Source organism: Pseudophryne corroboree, chromosome 4 (assembly GCF_028390025.1).
Source record: "Pseudophryne corroboree isolate aPseCor3 chromosome 4, aPseCor3.hap2, whole genome shotgun sequence".
Lineage (NCBI taxonomy): Eukaryota > Metazoa > Chordata > Amphibia > Anura > Myobatrachidae > Pseudophryne > Pseudophryne corroboree.
In genome coordinates this window covers 161,054,800-161,067,507 of record NC_086447.1, presented here as the reverse complement: position 1 = coordinate 161,067,507, position 12,708 = coordinate 161,054,800, and the positions used below count along the sequence as shown (strand labels likewise).

At 45.3% G+C, this 12,708-nt stretch overlaps 1 long non-coding RNA gene across 1 annotated transcript; it reads left to right on the top strand.

Moving 5' to 3' along the window:
- Positions 1–9,619: 9,619 nt before the first annotated feature.
- Positions 9,620–10,636, top strand: LOC134911202 (uncharacterized). The gene is made up of 3 exons (XR_010176400.1): positions 9,620–9,899; positions 9,997–10,368; positions 10,450–10,636. It is a non-coding gene; the product is annotated as an uncharacterized LOC134911202 (long non-coding RNA).
- The last annotated feature ends 2,072 nt before the right edge of the window (positions 10,637–12,708 follow it).

The following is a 12,708-nucleotide window of genomic DNA, read 5'->3' as shown; positions in this document are numbered from 1 at the left end:
TTGGAGCTATATGTGTACAATAGAGGTACACGCCCCCCCACATTATTCTATATTCTCCCACCGCCAGCTCACATTCTGCACTAGAAAGGTATAAAATATTGACTTTCAATTAGTAACTAAAAGAAGTGTCTCACGTAAACTGCCTTTTCTCATAAATACTGTGCATGTGGTGTTATTATACAGTGTGAAGGTTCTTTTTATAATGAGCGATTTATATAGGAATATGGGTATCTGAATAGAATAGGTACAAAACAGTCTGGCCGAGGCTCTTTTTCCTAGAAGTGTGACGCCAAGGACTTTTTTTTTTTTAATTATATTTTATTTTCAGCATAATGATAATATTCTTGCATATAGGCAGGGCTTAAAGTGGTCCTGGAGAGGTGGAGGAATTCATCTCCCTCACCACCCGCGTGCCGCAAAAAGGGTGTGTGGCCTCACTAGGAAGGGGCGTGGCCACACAATAGTACCCCCAATTCAAAATACCGCCTCACAGTAGCACAATCGTATTCACATTGCCACACGTATTGGTGCCCTTTACACACACAATGCCCACAATAGCAGAGCCACTTACACACACACAATGCCCACCGCAGTCCCCCCCCCCCCCCCACATACACAATTTTAGATGTGGCGCGCATTGTAGCAGGATATTTTGAACAACATTTGCTCACCTCTCTTATGTTTTCCATGTGTACCTTCTGTTTCCTTTGTCTGTCACTTTCCTCATGTGTCCATATCTTCATCCTAGGTAACCCTCTCACTCCCTATGTACTCTCCTTTGTGTCTGATCACCTGCATCTTTTTCCCCTTTACTGACCCCCTACACCTCTCCCTCCCTGCTATCCATTCAGCTTCTGCTTCTGTGTTAACCCCTGCACCTCTCACTCCTGTGCCTCACTCCCCTACCTCACCCCGTGCTCCTCTCATTCCCCTATCTCACCCCTGTGCCTCACTTACCCATCTCACTTCCTGTGCCTCACTCCCCCATCTCACCCCCTACTCCTCTCACTCCCCAGATGTTTAACAAATGTCCAAAGCTGATTTTCACACGCACACAGACTGGTCACCGAAAGGTAAGGTCAGCATTATTGCCTGGGCAAAGAGTATCACTCAGCAGCCCTTTCGCCGCAGATTAGTAAATAGATTCCACTTGGTACCAAGTCCCAATTTTAGTGCTCAGATCAGTAAAATACCAGCTAGGTGCAGTCATATTTGTATATCCATTTGATTTGATATGGGTGTAGCTAGAGCAACATACGACATACTGTATAGCCAGTAAGAACATTAGAATGTTATTTGCAGACCAGGTTTATAAGCGGGGTCTGCTAATTCAGGGGACGATTCAGAACCTGAACGCTGCTATAACAGCTGTCACAGGCTGAAGGCCGGTGAAGTGTGCGCACGCACAGCAGCCACACTGCGCGTGCGCACACATTGAGATTTGATGGCATCTCACTTTTGCGAAGGCTTCTGCCTGATTGACAGGCATAGGCATTCATGAGGCAAGAGGGGGTGTCGTGGCGGCGTTAAAGGGGCATCGACTCAGCCTTGGGAGAGGGTCGGACCAGAAAACGCAGGCGTGTCTGGACCATTTGTGGTGCAGGCCGCAGCTGTGTGACCCCACACGTAGCCGCTGCGACCCTTAACATGGCGGGTAACCACCTGCCTTTGCAGCTAGGCTGCATAGAGAGAGGGCTGCTCGAAACATGCGAAAGCATCACCGCCGTGCAATGCTTTTACATGTCTGTGGGGGCCGGGATCCGGCATGCAGGGCGGACTTGCCCTGTGCTGGGCGTCCCCCACATGTCTAAGAATTTGATGTAGATGTGCGTTTTTTCGCGCATCTACAATCAGGTCTGAATTACCCCCTCAATCTGATCTTAGCTACTACCGTATTATAACAATAGCACATCATAGTGACTTAATGTTACTTTCAAAGTGGTGCTGGAAGTCTGTGGTGTAAAAGGGCATATGTGTGGAAATGCTCTTTGCTGGGATAATAGATGAAGTAATTGAGCTATCTAAGAATAAACTGATTCCAGAACAATGGCTGCTATTAGAGGCAGTCCAGACAGAGAATTTACAGTACAGTGATAGCTATCACTATAATTCCAAGCTCACCCGCTGCGCATGTGCAGAGCCGGACCTAGGCATAAGCAAAATAGGCAAATGCCTATGGCATTTGGAATGCCATGGGGCACAAGCAGATTCTGCTGATTAAAATTTTATGCCTATATTCTGTGTGTGACTGTGGCTGTATCTGCATAAGAAATGCTGCATTACAGTGTATTCCTGGAAATCACTGTAACATAGCATTTCATATGCAGATACAGCCACAGTGGCACACAGAATATAGGCATGCTACATATTATTTTAATCAGTAGAAGCTGCTTGTACGTTCTAGTCACATAGCAATGAAAATTAGATGCATTTTCTGTAAAAAAAACGGCGCCCAACGTTAGCAAAGCTGGACTGGAGCTGCATGGCATACTGAGTGAGGCAAGATGTATGAGGACACATCTGTATCCAAGCAGAGGAAGAGGTCACAGTGTTAGCAGCCATGTGAGTGCTGTGTGTGGGTAGGTTCGTTGTGCAGTAGTGTTTGGCATATGTGTAAGTGGCATTATGTGTGTCATGTGTATAAATACATTAATAATGTGCAACATATGTGTAAGGGTGTTAGGGTCTCCTGCTCTGTGCTGCCACGTCGTCATGGCAACCCAGAGACAAGTGCTAGCGGAGTAACCTGAGCGTAGCTGATACTCCGGTTCGGGTCTTTTGCTGTGCAGTGGTTACAGGCTCTGTGCACGGCAGGGGATCCGGTGCTGGTTTTTGTGCTCACAGTCTGTGAGGTCTGAGTGGGGCGTGGACAGCATCTGCTATATAAACCCTCTTCTCAGGTTAGGCAGATGCTGCTGAATCTTTGTTGGTTAGTCTGTTCCTGAAAGCTAGCTAGTACTGTGTAAACTTTGTATTTGTTTGTTGCTTACTGCAAATAGGCCTTGGGATTTGGTATTACACTCTGCCAATCCAGACCTAGCAGTAAGACTGGAGTCAGTCGTTTAACCTGCTGGGGTTCTTTTGCTACTCTGTGAACCTAGCAAGTTTGCGGCTGTATTCTCAGACTTGCCTGCCAAAATCCTTTCTCACTGTGCAAGGTGTTCAGGTGTCAGTTTAGTGGCAGTAAGCTGAACCAGTGCACTGCAAGTGAGGACTAGGATTGTGGAGACTCTCCTTGTGTCTATTATTCCATCTCTGACCAAGGAGTTTACTGCCACACCCGTTGGTAACCCTTTAGGGTTTTGCTGTTGCCCTTAGCAACAGCATTTCGGGTTCTCTACGTATTAAATCACTACATCTCGCTCCTTTCCATCTGAGCATTCCTAATACTAGGGAGACACCCAGTTTCTTAGCCTTTGGGCTTCTGTTAACTTTGTGTTTATTTTGTTACCCTATCACCTTCTGTGTATGTAATGTCATATTCCCCAGTCTGTCTGTGAGTTCATTTGTTTTGCATCCCTCAACGTTCAGACACCAGTACATTTCCTGCTGGCACTGGTGTGCATAACATATTCAGCAGCCTAATACTCCTGTTGAAATTTTGTGGGAATATGGAGCATACCCCTCAAAATACTTTGCAACAGGTGGTCGATCAGGTGCAGGTCCTGACTCGACAATTTAATGATTTGCCCATTAAAATGCACACCTCGCAGGCCGCTGGCGGAGCTCCCGCAGCAGCAGTACCTTCAGGGGTTAAGGAGCCGAAAGTAAATCTCCCGGATCGTTTTTCTGGAGATCGCTCGCAGTTCTTTTGTTTCAAGGAGAGCTGCAAGCTATATATCCAGCTTAGGCCTCAGTCTTCTGGGTCGGAGATTCAGCAGGTGGGCATAGTGATTTCCTTGCTACAAGGAGACCCACAGGTCTGGGCATATGGGTTGCAGCCTGACTGTCCGTCGCTTAAAAGTGTTGATGCTTTTTTTACAGCACTGGGCATGTTGTATGATGACCCTGACAAGACGGCCTCAGCCGAGGCTCAGATTTCGATCCTTAAGCAAGGGCGAAGGCCAGTTGAGGTTTATTGTACGGAGTTTCGGAGATTGGCCCATGATACCCAGTGGAATGACCCAGCCCTGAGACACCAGTACCGAAGAGGTCTTTCTAACCAGTTAAAAGACCAACTGGTACAATATCCCTTGCCTGATAGCTTGGATCAGCTCATGCAGTTATCCATTCGGGTGGATAGACGGCTGAGAGAGCGCAGGCTTGAAAGGGAGACCGAGGTTTCCTTCTTTCCCAAGGGAACCTCAGACTCTGAGGAATTTTCCGAGAAGCCTATGCAGATTGGGGCTACCCGCCTCTCCTCGCGTGAGAAGACGCGGAGGAGACAGCAGGGGTTATGTTTGTACTGTGGGAATAAAGGTCATGTGGTAGTATCATGCCCAGAAAAGCCGGAAAACTTCAGGGCCTGAGGGTGATGGGAAATATCCTGTCAGGTCAGAAGTCAGAATTTCCCAAGAAGACTTTTATCATTCCGGTGACCTTGAAGATCCTCGGTCAAACTGTCAAGACTGAGGCCTTTGTGGACAGTGGGGCCGACGGAGTTTTTATGGACCGCCAATTCGCCCTGAAACACTCTGTTCCCTTAGTACCCTTGGCATCGGAAATTGAGATTTGTGGGTTAAACGGGGAACCATTATCCCAGGGTAAAATTACCTCTTGCACTAGCCAGATTTCTTTGTTTATTGGAGCCACACACTCTGAAAAATTGTCCTTTTATGTGACTGTCTGTACTTTTGCCCCATTGGTGTTGGGGTTACCCTGGTTAAGGGCCCACAATCCTCAATTTGACTGGGTCTCTGGGGAGATTCTTAGTTGGGGTACTGATTGTTTCAGGAGTTGCTTGAGCCTTCCAGTCAGGCTTTCGCAGCTAAGTTTGCCAGGATTGCCAGGATGTTATGCAGATTTTGCGGACGTGTTCTCCAAAAGAGTTGCAGAGGTACTACCTCCCCATCGCCCCTATGACTGTGCCATTGATTTGTTGCCGAATGCTAAGCTTCCCAAGAGCAGGTTGTACTCCCTGTCACGTCCTGAGACTCAGGCTATGGCAGAGTACATTCAGGAGAACTTGGCTAAGGGATTTATCAGACCTTCACAGTCTCCAGTTGGGTCGGGGTTCTTCTTCGTGGGTAAAAAGGACGGTTCGTTGCGACCCTGCATCGACTTCAGGGAATTGAACCGTATCACGATTAAAAACTCATACCCACTGCCTCTCATTTCGGTCTTGTTTGACCAGCTTCGTACTGCCACCATTTTTTCTAAGATTGACATACGCGGTGCGTACAATCTAATCCGAATAGCACCTGCTATATAAACCCTCTTCTCAGGTTAGGCAGATGCTGCTGAATCTTTGTTGGTTAGTCAGTTCCTGAAAGCTAGCTAGTACTGTGTAAACTTTGTATTTGTTTGTTGCTTACTGCAAATAGGCCTTGGGATTTGGTATTACACTCTGCCAATCCAGACCTAGCAGTAAGACTGGAGTCAGTCGTTTAACCTGCTGGGGTTCTTTTGCTACTCTGTGAACCTAGCAAGTTTGCGGCTGTATTCTCAGACTTGCCTGCCAAAGGTGTTCAGGTGTCAGTTTAGTGGCAGTAAGCTGAACCAGTGCACTGCAAGTGAGGACTAGGATTGTGGAGACTCTCCTTGTGTCTATTATTCCATCTCTGACCAAGGAGTTTACTGCCACACCCGTTGGTAACCCTTTTAGGGTTTTGCTGTTGCCCTTAGCAACAGCATTTCGGGTTCTCTACGTATTAAATCACTACATCTCGCTCCTTTCCATCTGAGCATTCCTAATACTAGGGAGACACCCAGTTTCTTAGCCTTTGGGCTTCTCTGTTCACTTTGTGTTTATTTTGTTACCCTATCACCTTCTGTGTATGTAATGTCATATTCCCCAGTCTGTCTGTGAGTTCATTTGTTTTGCATCCCTCACCGTTCAGACACCAGTACATTCCTGCTGGCACTGGTGTGCATAACAAAGGGGCATTATGTGTAGGACATTAATAAAGGTTGGCATAATGTGTAACTGATGTTCCATGTCTTTGAACTATTATACAGCAATGTCTATGGGAATTATGCTCTTCCTGCTGCTATGTCTGTGCGGCTACAGTGCATGAGAGTGTTTACAGACCTCAGCAATCCTCCACCAATAATCTGCCTATTGCTCCTTGTACACTCCCCCGACTCTGTGTGGGTGTGGTCAGTGTCATGTGGGTGTGGTCAGTGTCATGTGGGTGTGGTCAGTGCTGTGTAGGTGTGGTCAGTGCTGTGTTGGTGTGGTCAGTGCTGTGTGGGTGTGTACACCCCTACACTATCAGACGCACTGTCTCACAAAATACATAAAGAAAGAAAAATTGCTGAATTTTGTGAGAAAACTAGAAATACAATTGTAAGACTTATGATTTATGGAGGACCGTGTGGACAGCTAGGTGATTATTTTCATCATACTGTCATGATGATGGGCCTAATTCTATGTGGAGGCCTGGAGCTGTAGCTCCGTTCGCCCCATTGTTTGTCTGGCCCTGGGCACTCTCCTGGTTTTTGGTGGCTATTAGGGCTCTTGCTTTCAAACATCAGCAGATATGGTGTTCAGTCTAATGAGTGGCAGCTGATGGTGATTGACAGCTGGCTGGGAAGAAGCCCGCTCTGTCTGCAGGTGCTGGTGGAGAGGGATACAGTAAGAAGGGTGGACAGCTACAGTGACTGACATCTGGCTGGCCCGGACTGTGGGGGAGATGTACTAAGCCTTGAATAGTGATAAAGTGGAGAGAGATAAAGTGCCAGTCAATCAGCTTTTAACTGACATGTTACCGGCTGTGTTCGAAAAATGACAGGAACTGACTGGTTGGTAGTTTCTCTCCATCTTATCACTCTGCAAGGCTTAGTACATCTGTCCCTTTCTGCGGTAGCCAGCGGCGGGTGTGAGTTGCGGGGGCATGTCAGTTTGGATTGGCAGGCAATATGGGCCGTCCATTAGGCGAGCAGCAGGCAGAGCTCAGGTATCAGCGGCTGTCACAGCTGCTCCGCTCTCTGGGTAACCAGAGATCCTGCACTCACAGACACAGCTTCTTTGTCCCCCGGATACTCAGATTCTACCGCCCAATATACCCAGTTCTCAGCACCGTTCTCTGGAAACTTCAACGCCTGTCACCAAAAAACTTCAAGACTTGGGCATGTCACCCTTGCCATCCACACTACATGCATTAACAGGGCACCATCATAAGCACGAGGGCCACTGGAAAGTTCTCCATCCCCCAATGTTCAGGTGACCATTAGTGTCCACTCAATATTTCCCAGTGAGTCCTTTAGTCCATAGTCACTTTTCCCTACTATATAAATACTTTAAATTAAACTATTATTACATTAATTACTAAAATTGTAATGGTTAATAATAAATTCATATTTCATTTTTTCAAATCTCTATAATCCTAAACAATTTATTACAAAAGCGCAAAAATATTTTGATATGAAACATAAAAGGGTCACAGTTATAACAGACTCTTCTGCCCTGGTGGTGCTGCTGCACAGTTCCCAGAAGCATGATGTCATAGTAACTAAGCTTCATGGGTCCTAGAACTACTCTCAGCTACTGGCAGGCACTGTGGCGTAGTGTCTGCGTCAGTGTCTGGGAAGCCGGCATTGTGGGTTCGAGACCCAACCCAACCACTTCGCCCAGAATGCTACCCGGGAGTGTGATAAGACCTGGCACGCCTACCCAGGAGTGTGGTAAGCATTAGCATGCCTCAGACCGGGAAGAGTGGTAAGCCCTAGCACACCTCTGACAGGGTGGCCCCCGAGTTGAGTCGCAGGGCATGGATCTCGAACCTGGATCCCAGATACATTTTTTTTCCTGACAAAAAAAACCCTGGACCTTGGAGGGCAGAGCTTATACAAAAGGATTATCAGTTAGATTTTGAGCAAATATTAAAACATGAAATGCTAATAACTAAAAATATTTTTATTGCCCCTGCTCAAGTTATGACCCTACAGTATGTGGAGTGATGAAGTGAATTCACCCACTCACCTATCAGCACTAATTAGGAGTATTGCTCTTTTCCAGGTTCTAGAAATTGATTATCATGAAATTTTGTTTGTTAAATTAATGTTAAATTAGTCCACTTGAGTTGATAGTCAATTGACTATAAGACCATTTGGGTATAAAGCAATTCATATATTAATTAAAATAAATAGGAGAAAGAGAAAATGTAATTTTAAAACCCTAGTGGGGTTTGAACCTGTGACCAAAGGTGAAGTATTACAGCGCATTAACCCACATAACATTTAGCAACACCCCATAATAGTGTCCGTCATTCACATTGCACCACACAGTAGTACCCCTTATTCACGTTATGCAATGTTAAAGCCCCTTACACGCATTACATCACAGTAGAGCAGAGACCCTTATACACAATACACCAGGTAAAGCCCCTTTTATGCACATTATGGGGTATATGCAATTGCAGGCGAATTCCAGAAAAAGTCGAATTCCGGAACTTTTTCGCCTAAAAAAAACAATTCGCCTATGCAGTACAGTACTTTATCGCAAAAAAACGGACATTCAAAATTCGACTTTTGGCAATTCGACTTTTTTCGCATTCGACTTTTCTGCAATGGTACAGATGCTGCAATTCGCCCAAAGCATATTCAATTCAAGTTTGGAAATTCGCCTGCAGTGCTTTTCGACCGCAAATTCGCCTATTTCAGTCCGCCTCAGTTGACTGGCGGGATCTAAAAAAAAATTTTTAGTACATGTTTTTTTTGGATATTTGAGGATTGCTAGTAGCATATCTATTTATATTTGAAAGGATTATCTACTTGGTTTGTCTTTTTTTGCTTCACAAGTATTATTTAATTGATTTTTTAAAGGAATATTTTTTTCTTCAATCTCCTGAGGGAAATTTACCCATGATTCCACAGTTTTTCCCAGGATACACTTCTGCAAAGCCCCTCCTATCTCCTCACTCCCAGGTTTGAGACTACAGGGAGAAGGAGCCATTTTACAGTCAGCTCTGTGGAATCGTTTTTTTAGGAAAATTCCTGCGTTTTAAAACACATTCCTATTTTTGTACTGACTACAATGATGGAGCCTTTTTCTGACCAGATTGTGATGTTCATGCTGGCTGCAAGCATGATGGAGGAAGAAAGTGCTGATGAACATCAGGATCCAGGTCAGCAAATGTCTGCATTGGGTGAGCCAGTATTGCGGGTTTCATTTCCACGTCCACGCCAGTATCGCACTAGGCGTGAACTGGAGGATCTCAGCGAGTTCGAGGTGATACAAAATTATCGCTTATCGACTCGCGACATATATTCGCTGTACGCTCTGTTGGAGGCCGACTTGGAACCTCGGGCACGGACAAATCGTGCAATCAGCGGTTTTCAGAAACTGCTGGGGACGTTACATTTTTTGGCGTCAGGCACATTCCAGCCTACACTGTCTCAAACATGCGGTTTTTCACAGTCGACACTGTCGCGCTGTATAACCCAGGTCATTAGGGCTTTCCGCAAATTGACGATCCAGTACATCACATTTCCAGAGACGGACAGCGAATGTCGTGAGATCAAATTAGGCTTTTTCAACAAATACAAATTTCCCAATGTGCTGGGCGCGATTGACTGTACCCACGTGCAGATCAGACCGCCACGGAATTCAGAGGAATGTTTTCGGAACCGAAAACAGTTCCATTCCCTGAACGTGCAGACGGTCTGTGATGTAAACATGAGATTTTTGAACATTTTTGTGGGATTTCCTGGATCATCTCACGACTCCTTCATCCTAAGCCAGTCATCGCTGTTTGACAAGTTTGAAACAGGAAACATGCCTGGTGGCTGGCTGTTAGGTATGTATTTTCATTTTTTTATTTTTTTATTATTTTATTATTATTATTTTTTATTATTTTTTACAAGTACCTAACATTTTTTTTATATTTTCTATAGGCGATGCGGGTTATCCAAACAAACCGTGGCTGTTGACCCAATTGTCTAATCCTGTTGGTAGAGCAGAAAAACGTTACCAAGAGACACACATTGCATCGAGGGGAGTAATTGAGCGTGGCTTCGGTGTACTTAAAAGCCGGTTTCGATGTTTAGACACTTCCGGCGGTGCTCTTTTGTACTCACCGTCGAAGGTTTGCGGCATGGTAAATGCATGTTGTATTTTACACAACATATGTGTCGCAAACCGTTTGCCGGTGACTCTTCGTCGCAGTGCTTTCCGACGCGGGAACCGGTCTTCTGCTCTACCGGTGGGTATGGACGAAGGAGAGGATTCCCGGCGGACATTGATCCAAAATTATTTTGCAGTTGCCTGTGAGTATACTGACATTTGTATTATCGTGTAAACTGACATTGGAATATTTTTAAAAAAACCTCTTCATTTATGTATTTCAGAGTTTTACATCCTGTTGATGTATATCCCCAGGCCATGTTTGTACAGTTCGTTACCCCGTTTTATCCTGTTGTTGGGTTCCCGCAAATATTTGATCCTTTTATCCAACTCTACCATGGGTGAACCTACTGGTGATGTGGACCTGACCCTCCGCCATGTAGCAGACAACCCCCCCTCAGGTGAGATGTATTGCCCAAAACTCCCTTTTCCAAAATCACCCCGGCATGTCCAAAGTGCAGCCCTCCGGCATTTGCAAGACTGCACATCCAAACATTCCCTGAAACAGCAATGCTAGGGAATGTTTGGATTAGAGATGAGCGGGTTCGGTTTCTCTGAATCCGAACCCGCCAGAACTTCATGTTTTTTTTCACGGGTCCGAGCGACTCGGATCTTCCCGCCTTGCTCGGTTAACCCGAGCGCGCCCGAACGTCATCATGACGCTGTCGGATTCTCGCGAGGCTCGGATTCTATCGCGAGACTCGGATTCTATATAAGGAGCCGCGCGTCGCGGCCATTTTCACACGTGCATTGAGATTGATAGGGAGAGGACGTGGCTGGCGTCCTCTCCGTTTAGACACTTGATTTACTAATTTTGGGGAGCATTAGGAGTACTCAGTAGTGTACAGTGCAGAGTTTTGCTGATAGTGACCAGTGACCACCACTTTTATTTATAATCCGTTCTCTGCCTGAAAAAAGCGATACACAGCACACAGTGACTCAGTCACATACATACCATATCTGTGTGCACTGCTCAGGCTCAGGCCAGTGTGCTGCATCATCTATATATATTATATATCTGTCTGACTGCTCAGCTCACACAGCTTATAATTGTGGGGGAGACTGGGGAGCACTACTGCAGTGCCAGTTATAGGTTATAGCAGGAGCCAGGAGTACATAATATTATATTAAAATTAAACAGTGCACACTTTTGCTGCAGGAGTGCCACTGCCAGTGTGACTAGTGACCAGTGACCTGACCACCAGTATATAATATTAGTAGTATACTATCTCTTTATCAACCAGTCTATATTAGCAGCAGACACAGTACAGTGCGGTAGTTCACGGCTGTGGCTACCTCTGTGTCGGCACTCGGCAGCCCGTCCATAATTGTATATACCAGTGACCTAACCGTGGTTTTTTTTTCTTTCTTTATACATACATACTAGTTACGAGTATACTATCTCTTTATCAACCAGTCTATATATTAGCAGCAGACACAGTACAGTGCGGTAGTTCACGGCTGTGGCTACCTCTGTGTCGGCACTCGGCAGCCCGTCCATAATTGTATATACCACCTAACCGTGGTTTTTTTTTCTTTCTTTATACATACATACTAGTTACGAGTATACTATCTCTTTATCAACCAGTCTATATATTAGCAGCAGACACAGTACAGTGCGGTAGTTCACGGCTGTGGCTACCTCTGTGTCGGCACTCGGCAGCCCGTCCATAATTGTATATAAAACCTAACCGTGGTTTTTTTTTCTTTCTTTATACATACATACTAGTTACGAGTATACTATCTCTTTATCAACCAGTCTATATATTAGCAGCAGACACAGTACAGTGCGGTAGTTCACGGCTGTGGCTACCTCTGTGTCGGCACTCGGCAGCCCGTCCATAATTGTATATACCAGTGACCTAACCGTGGTTTTTTTTTCTTTCTTTATACATACATACTAGTTACGAGTATACTATCTCTTTATCAACCAGTCTATATATTAGCAGCAGACACAGTACAGTGCGGTAGTTCACGGCTGTGGCTACCTCTGTGTCGGCACTCGGCAGCCCGTCCATAATTGTATATACCACCTAACCGTGGTTTTTTTTTCTTTCTTTATACATACATACTAGTTACGAGTATACTATCTCTTTATCAACCAGTCTATATATTAGCAGCAGACACAGTACAGTGCGGTAGTTCACGGCTGTGGCTACCTCTGTGTCGGCACTCGGCAGCCCGTCCATAATTGTATATACCACCTAACCGTGGTTTTTTTTTCTTTCTTTATACATACATACTAGTTACGAGTATACTATCTCTTTATCAACCAGTCTATATATTAGCAGCAGACACAGTACAGTGCGGTAGTTCACGGCTGTGGCTACCTCTGTGTCGGCACTCGGCAGCCCGTCCATAATTGTATATACCACCTAACCGTGTTTTTTTTTTTCTTTCTTTATACATACATACTAGTTACGAGTATACTATCTCTTTATCAACCAGTCTATATATTAGCAGCAGACACAGTACAGTGCGGT